This window comes from Lactuca saligna, chromosome 7, assembly GCF_052625555.1.
Source record: "Lactuca saligna cultivar CGN05327 chromosome 7, ASM5262555v1, whole genome shotgun sequence".
NCBI classification, from domain to species: Eukaryota; Viridiplantae; Streptophyta; class Magnoliopsida; order Asterales; family Asteraceae; genus Lactuca; species Lactuca saligna.
This window is the reverse complement of record NC_136423.1, coordinates 94,469,417-94,476,411: the sequence shown is the minus strand read 5'-3', so window position 1 is coordinate 94,476,411 and position 6,995 is coordinate 94,469,417. Positions and strand designations below refer to the sequence as shown.

At 40.0% G+C, this 6,995-nt stretch overlaps 1 non-coding gene across 1 annotated transcript; it reads left to right on the top strand.

Moving 5' to 3' along the window:
* The first annotated feature begins 713 nt into the window (after positions 1-713).
* On the top strand, positions 714-820 carry LOC145007795 (small nucleolar RNA R71). The gene has a single exon (XR_013663160.1). It is a non-coding gene; the product is annotated as a small nucleolar RNA R71 (small nucleolar RNA).
* The last annotated feature ends 6,175 nt before the right edge of the window (positions 821-6,995 follow it).

The window sequence follows — 6,995 nt, the reverse complement described above, 5'->3', positions numbered from 1 at the left end:
TCGGTTTTACTTGGAAGTTCAGCCGGTCTTCTTTGATTGATTTGTTGAGCAAGTTGCCCCAGATGTGTGTCAATGTTGTGGATAGATGCTTGTTGGTTTCTAAGCATTGTTCTTGTTTCTTGGATTGCAGCATCATGATCATTATGTCTCTTTTCTGAAGCAGCTACAAACTTGGTAAGCATCTCTTCCAAACTTGGTTTTCTTTCTTGTGCCGGCTCCTCCTTTTCGTAAAAAAAACTCTTCCTTTTTGTTTGTACTTCTCCTCGTTAGCCTTCTTGTACTCATCATAAGGGAGCCACTCTTTCTTTGGTTTTCTCCAATCTTCATCATATCGGTCCCCACTTGAGCAGCACACTTGCACCTTTTTATTGCCATTTCCATCCTAGTCACAATCTCTAGTAAGATGAGGTCCATTGCAGTTCTCACAACTCACCCGAATAGCATGTATCGTTTGATCCATTTTTTCCATCCTCCTATCCATGGTTTTCAACATAGCCATGACCGCTGACAAATCTTCTGAAGCTGCATAGGCAGCCCCCCTTGTCACATCATTTCTTGGATTATGGTATTCTCTAGAATGCTTAGAGATTTCTTTAATTAATTTCTTTATCATCGGAGGTGCCTTCTTCGTGAGTGGACCTTGCAAGTCAAGTAATTGCCTTGTTGTAACATTTACTCCATCATAAAAGATGGAGACTTCTTGTTGACTATTAAGGTCATGATGTGGGAAATTCCTTAGTAGGCTCTTGTACCTCTCCCAAGCTTCATAAAGTGACTCTCCAGCTTCTTGTTCAAAGTTGGCTATGGCTTTCTTTAGCTTAGATATCTTGGATGGTGGGTAGAATTGATCAATGAACTCTTCTTTCATGTCGGACCATGTAGTAATGGATCTAGGGGCAATGACTTGAGCCAATCCTTTACATCACCCTTAATCAACCGTTTAAAATGTTTTTAAATTCTCTATTAGAGGGGATACAAGTTGAATCATGTTAGTTATTAGATCAATCACATGTGATTAATAACTAGCATACAAATAGATTTATCGTACTTTAAACTGTTTTACCAAACAAATGACTTCAAACTGTTTATCAAACTATTTTATATGTCAAACTCTTTATCAAATTCACTTTTGTATACTAAACCTTTCTTTTACAGTTTTCAAACTTATATATTGTTAAAACCATGTCTACTACATATATAGTTATATAAATAAGGTTTGAAGGACTTAGGAGAGATAACCCACTTTACTTCTTGTCCTTGTTTGGTTGTGGTCTTAAAGTACCCGGTTGTTTGTCCGAGTGACGTTGAATCCTTTGTTATATATTATGTATATATGTATAGATATAAAGACTTCTATCTCAGTTCAGTACATTCACTCATACAAACAAGTCTACTAATAAACTATAATAGGTATGGTTTAGGGTTATACTACTTACTACTTCTAGTTCAATGAAGCATACAAGAGTCAATTCATTCATGAGTCATTACTTATTACTATGAGAACATATACAACTTTACTAGGATGAGAACATATAAAACTATACTATGATGAGAACATATACAACAATACAATGATGAGAACATATACAACTATACTATGATGAGAACATATATAACGATACTATGATGAGAACATATACAATGATACTATGATGAGAAACAATACATTACATATACAAGTATACTTTAACATAAATGTGATCCACTGTATCGGAGCATGCCTTCATTGTCATGGCCCGAGTTATAGCCAGAATCTCCTGGAGGAAGAGCATGAGTTTGCGTATAGATCTATACTGGATTAACTATCCTACACCTTATTGCTAGCTACAGCGGGACTTGCAGGTCTTCGGGTGCCAAATGTCATACCTTTTGACGTCTTACATTGTCGTGTTTTCCCAGTCGATAGTATGGTACAGTTAATCACATAATACCTTGATATAAATCCGGTTTAAGGTAGTTAGTGTTGGATTAGTGTCTAAGTCGATAACTATTTTGGTATGTACTTGACCCGATGGTGCATGGTCCTTTTGGGTTGCCTTCACCAAAGCAACTTGATAGGATGAATTATGGAGAGAAAGGATTAATTATGATTTATTAATATATTATGAGAATAATATATTAAAGGGGAAATCATATTGTTTAATTAATGTTAGTCAAGAATTAATTGATAATTAATTTTGTGGTTAAAAGAGATTAATTAAACTTAAGTAACTGGAACTGTAATTATAAGATAATTGCATTTGGGCTATGGATCACCTTGGAATAATAGGTTGGACGAATTCTATGGGGAAACCCATTAGAAATCATCCAACGGATATTCTAAAAGGGTCCATGGGTTGCTTAGGGCTTAAGCAGTCAAATTAAGGTTTCCTAGTTGAAAACCCTAATAGCCTACATGTATATATAGTACCCTTAAACCCCAAAAACGTGGCTAAGAGTTCTACTAGGGTTTCTGGACGTTTTGGGCAGCCTCCTCTCTCCTTATTCTTCATCCTCTTGCTCTTGGTGTTTGTGAGCCATTAGAGGAGTGAAACTTGTGACTCTAAGCTTTTTAAAGCCATTACAAGGAGGATTTGAGATTGTCATTGCTATATAACAATCAAGGTAAGATCTAAACCCTATTCTTATGTTAATATGATTAATAGTATGCTAGATCTAGAGTTTAAAGTCTTGGATGAATTGCATGTATAATAGAGAAACCTAGATCCAAGCATTAGGGTTTGCATGAGCACATAGGATGTTTTTATGGCTAAAACCCATCAGTTAGTACAACAGTAGTTCCTATAATACAACACTACAGTACTACATTAATTTACCCTTTACATTTATTTGGTGATTACTTCACTTAAACATTAATGTACAAACTATATTTTGATAATGATAGTTACACTTGGGAAAATTACACAATTTTACAAGAAACAAACATACAAAACAGTTGTGCCTTGGTAGAAGGCTACTTTTAGTAGAAAATATAGGATTTTCTAGGAGTTAAAAACTTTTACAAACACTTACAATCATTGACATACTTTTACTACAAACGTTTACAAACTCGTACTTTAAACAACGGTTCTAACATTTTGATACAAACATAGACACTAAATACTTATGAACTCACCAGCTTTAATGCTGATAAACTCTTTCAAAATAACTTGTATTCTCAGGTCATTAGTAGACAGGTACCGATGCCAACTTTTGAGAAGATAGAGCGCATACAAGACTCATCTTATATTTTGATTCATGTTTTGGTGTCTTATATACTACATAACACACTTATATTAAAATTATATATTTAATGCAATGGATGATGTTGTTTACTATTATATTGTGTTGTGATACTTTACATGACATCCTCCACCCCAGAACGTTTTTGTCGTTCTCGGTTTTGGGGTGTGACAACCACCAGTATGTATAATGTGTTCTGTTTGAAAACCTTGGCTACCACAAATATGTATAGTATGTTCTATTTGAAAACCCTGGCTACCACCAGTATGTACAGTATGTTATGTTTCAAAACCCTGGCTACCGCCAGTATGTATATTATGTTCTGTTTGAAAACCCTGGCTACCACCAGTATGTATAATAGTTTTATTATTTAAAATAAAATTGAGTATTGTATCCCTGGAATCCTCCAGTGTAACGTATGGTAGTTCTATTAATTGAAATAAAAATCATGAAGAATGAAATCCCGTAAACAAAGTTTTGTTTATACTATTATGAGTTGATGAGATAAAAACCTTTAAGATTGAATAGATCTTTGAAACAGGTATATAAAGAATGTAAAGCAATACTCAAGAATGAATTTGAATATGTCGAATGATTAAACTTTCAATCCTCAGCAGAGCTCGATGAAGAACTTCCACTGTAGAGGATTCTGGGGTTACAAAAAGATAACTTTATAATTACACCGTAAAACCCTAATCAATCGGTTACATAAAAGATCCATGCAAGCATCTATAAATACACAAACCCTAGAAAATAAGATACGGATGGACAGGCCCATACCGCACAAATAATGGACTAGGAAGCGAGCCCAAGACGCAACACCAATAACCCAACAATCTCCCCCTTTGCGTCAATTGAGGCGAGACTTCACTCCAGCTTGCTTGCCCCCGCAGCACTGGCTTTCTTGACTGTCTTGAACAGGCAGGGGATGATGGCAAGAAGTGTTTGACGGAAGTGAATGTACCAGTTTATCATATCATTGAAGTACTTTTTGTCACTATCCGTGTTCTGCTTGCAACGATTGATTATACCTATAACATGCTCTAGACAAGTAGTCGTGTAAAGATGTTTGTCAGCCAAAGCAAACAGGCATTTCTGGCCTTCTGCTCTAGTGAACATGACTGAGTTCTGTTTCGGGTTAATCTTTCCCATCTTCATTCGGTTTATGTCGCTAGCAGAACTCACTGGAGTGATGATGGGCTTCTTCCTCAGGATATTAGCAATCTCTTGATCACGCTTAGCCACCTCCAAAATATAGCAAACTAACATTCTCTTGAAATGGTCTATGACCGGACCATATTCAGCTTCATTGACAAGAAGAATGTTGTGCAGAACGATCCAATCATGAGGGTTGAGGTTGGGAAGATCAGCCAGAGAGATAGAGTGCTCAGATTTTTCAGATCCCCTCAAGACCTTGAATCTGATATTAACAAAGTTACCTTCACGAACAGGCTTGAGTACCCGAACGTTGGTTATCTTCTGTGCACTCCAAGTTTGGTACTGAGGTTGAGCAGTCCTCAGGTAATAGTCTATAAGCTCCCTATCCACCTTCAGGTGAGGATGGGGAACTTCAGCTATATGAGCGAACGCATGGAAGATGAAGGCCTTTCGGGTCAGGGGCATGTCGAACTAGGAATCGATTGAGTTGACACGGTCTAGTGAGATGACCGGTTCTAGCCAAAGAGTGCAAGGAGACTCAATGGCTTCTTTGATGAGCACCTCGAGGGTCCAAAGAGGAAACAGAGTTTTCTTGCTTTCAAGGAGATCATGAGCCTCCTTCATCTTCCTCTCCTTGGCCTCGGCTTCCCTGACTATTCGAGCATTTTCATCTAGCTCTCTCTCTCTCTCTCTCTCTCTCTGTTCCGCTTCCTGACCAAGCTAATAATTGGCTCCTGATCATCACTCTCATCACTGTCGTCAGCAATTTGTTTGGCTTTGGCTTGAGCACTCAAACCTGATGAAGGACCAGATGTTGGTTTGGGTGCTTTTGGAGGGATAAGTGATGAAAGTGGAATTGATTGAGGTAGAGAACTTGGAGGGGGTTTCTGTTGAGCTGTGGACTTCTTCTTTTCTCCCCCTTGTTTCGGATGGTCCTCCTGCTCAGGAATGCCTTCAATACGGCTAAGAAGGGAAAGAGCAGGAGCGAGCTTCTCTGCAAGACTTCGCCTCACCGAATAGTTGAGAATCGGATCATGGGCTTCAAGGATATTGGACAAAGCTCCGTGGACATCTGAAACACAACTCCTGACCACAGCTTTCTCGGACCGAAGAGAATCGATTTCCTTCTCGGCCTGGGAGAGCTGATGAGTTGCCAAGGTAAGCTCGGAGTATTTTTTGGCAAGCTCTTCCTTTGTGGTAGATTCGGCGGCTAGATTGGCTTGGAATGAGAGAAGACGATCCGCAACCGAAGAGACAAATGATTGGTTGTCTTCTTTGAGTTTTTGGCGGAAGCTGGAAAATTGATCTTTTTCCGTCTCGAAGGAGTGGACCAGCTTCTCCACAACGGTGCGGATCTTCTTAGTGTTTAACTCTGATGCCGCCTGTAAAGACTCCAGCCAGATCTGGGCATCCTAAAATAGTTTTTCGACTTTTTCGGTCGCTACCGCACTGGCCTACGTGGATTTATCAATGGCAGCAGCAGCTGTGCTGATAGAGGCTTCATGAGCTTTTGTAAGTGACTCCACCATACTCTGAATAGCAGCCTCTGAAAAGTGAGATCTTGAGGAGGAGGAAGAAGTCACAAGATTGTCAATCTTCTCGTGGAGCTCCTTGATGTGCTTTTTGGTGACCGGAGCATCATCATCATCATCACTCTGAAGTTGATAAGGGTTGTAGTATATGAAGTCAAAAACGGAATCCTCCCCTCCCAAAAAGGTTTCGGTTTCAGCAGATGGAGTGGGAGATAAGGATGCAGTGGGGGGTTCGGTAGTTATAGTGGGTTCGGGTGCAGATGTAGGTTTGGGTTGTGAAGTAGAAACCCCCGTATCAGATACGTTGGTTAGAACCTCACGGGTGGTAGTGGTGGTGGCTTCTGTAAAAAGTGGTGGGGGAAGGGTGGTTGATGTGGTTTGAAGAGGAGTAGTTATGGGGGGAATGGAAATAGGATCAGATATGGAGGGATTGGAAATGGAGGAGGTTATGATGGGAATGGAAGAGGTGGGTATAGGAGAAGGTGAAGGAGGTTTGGATGAAATATGTACCTCATGATCAGGGGAGTGAGGTGGGGTTTCGCCTCTAGCTGACTCATCGGAGTCAGAGTGGTTCTCTTCCGAGTCGCTGGAAGAAGAGGAGAGAATGAGTTTTCTCTTAGGTTGGACTCTCTTCTTCTTTGCTGGTGGGGAAAGATCTGGTTTTGAGGGTTTTCGCTTCTTAGGAGAAGGACCCTTTGGCCCCTATGCTGCTTTCTTTATCTTCCCTTGCTCGGGTTTCTTTCCGCGAGCAACAGGTTTATTTGCATCATTAATGGACTGAACCATTTCAGCAGAAAGCTCCCTTGGGCCCGAAGGACGAAAGTCCTTGTAGGCTTTCATGATGATGCTCTCCTTTGACACCCCGGCGGACATAGAGTCCGGAATGGATCCGACGAAGGAAAATTTTGTCGGATCGGTGACAATAATTTTGGTGGTGTGGAAGACGCTGATGTTGGAGAGAAGGGAACCTGCAAGAGTAGGAACATGGAGTTTATCCATGGCCCACTTGGTGATGAGCATCCAAAACCTGGCGTAGGATACCTCAGTGTGGCGAGAGGAGGAGGCAAGGCTCTGAATGAGTTG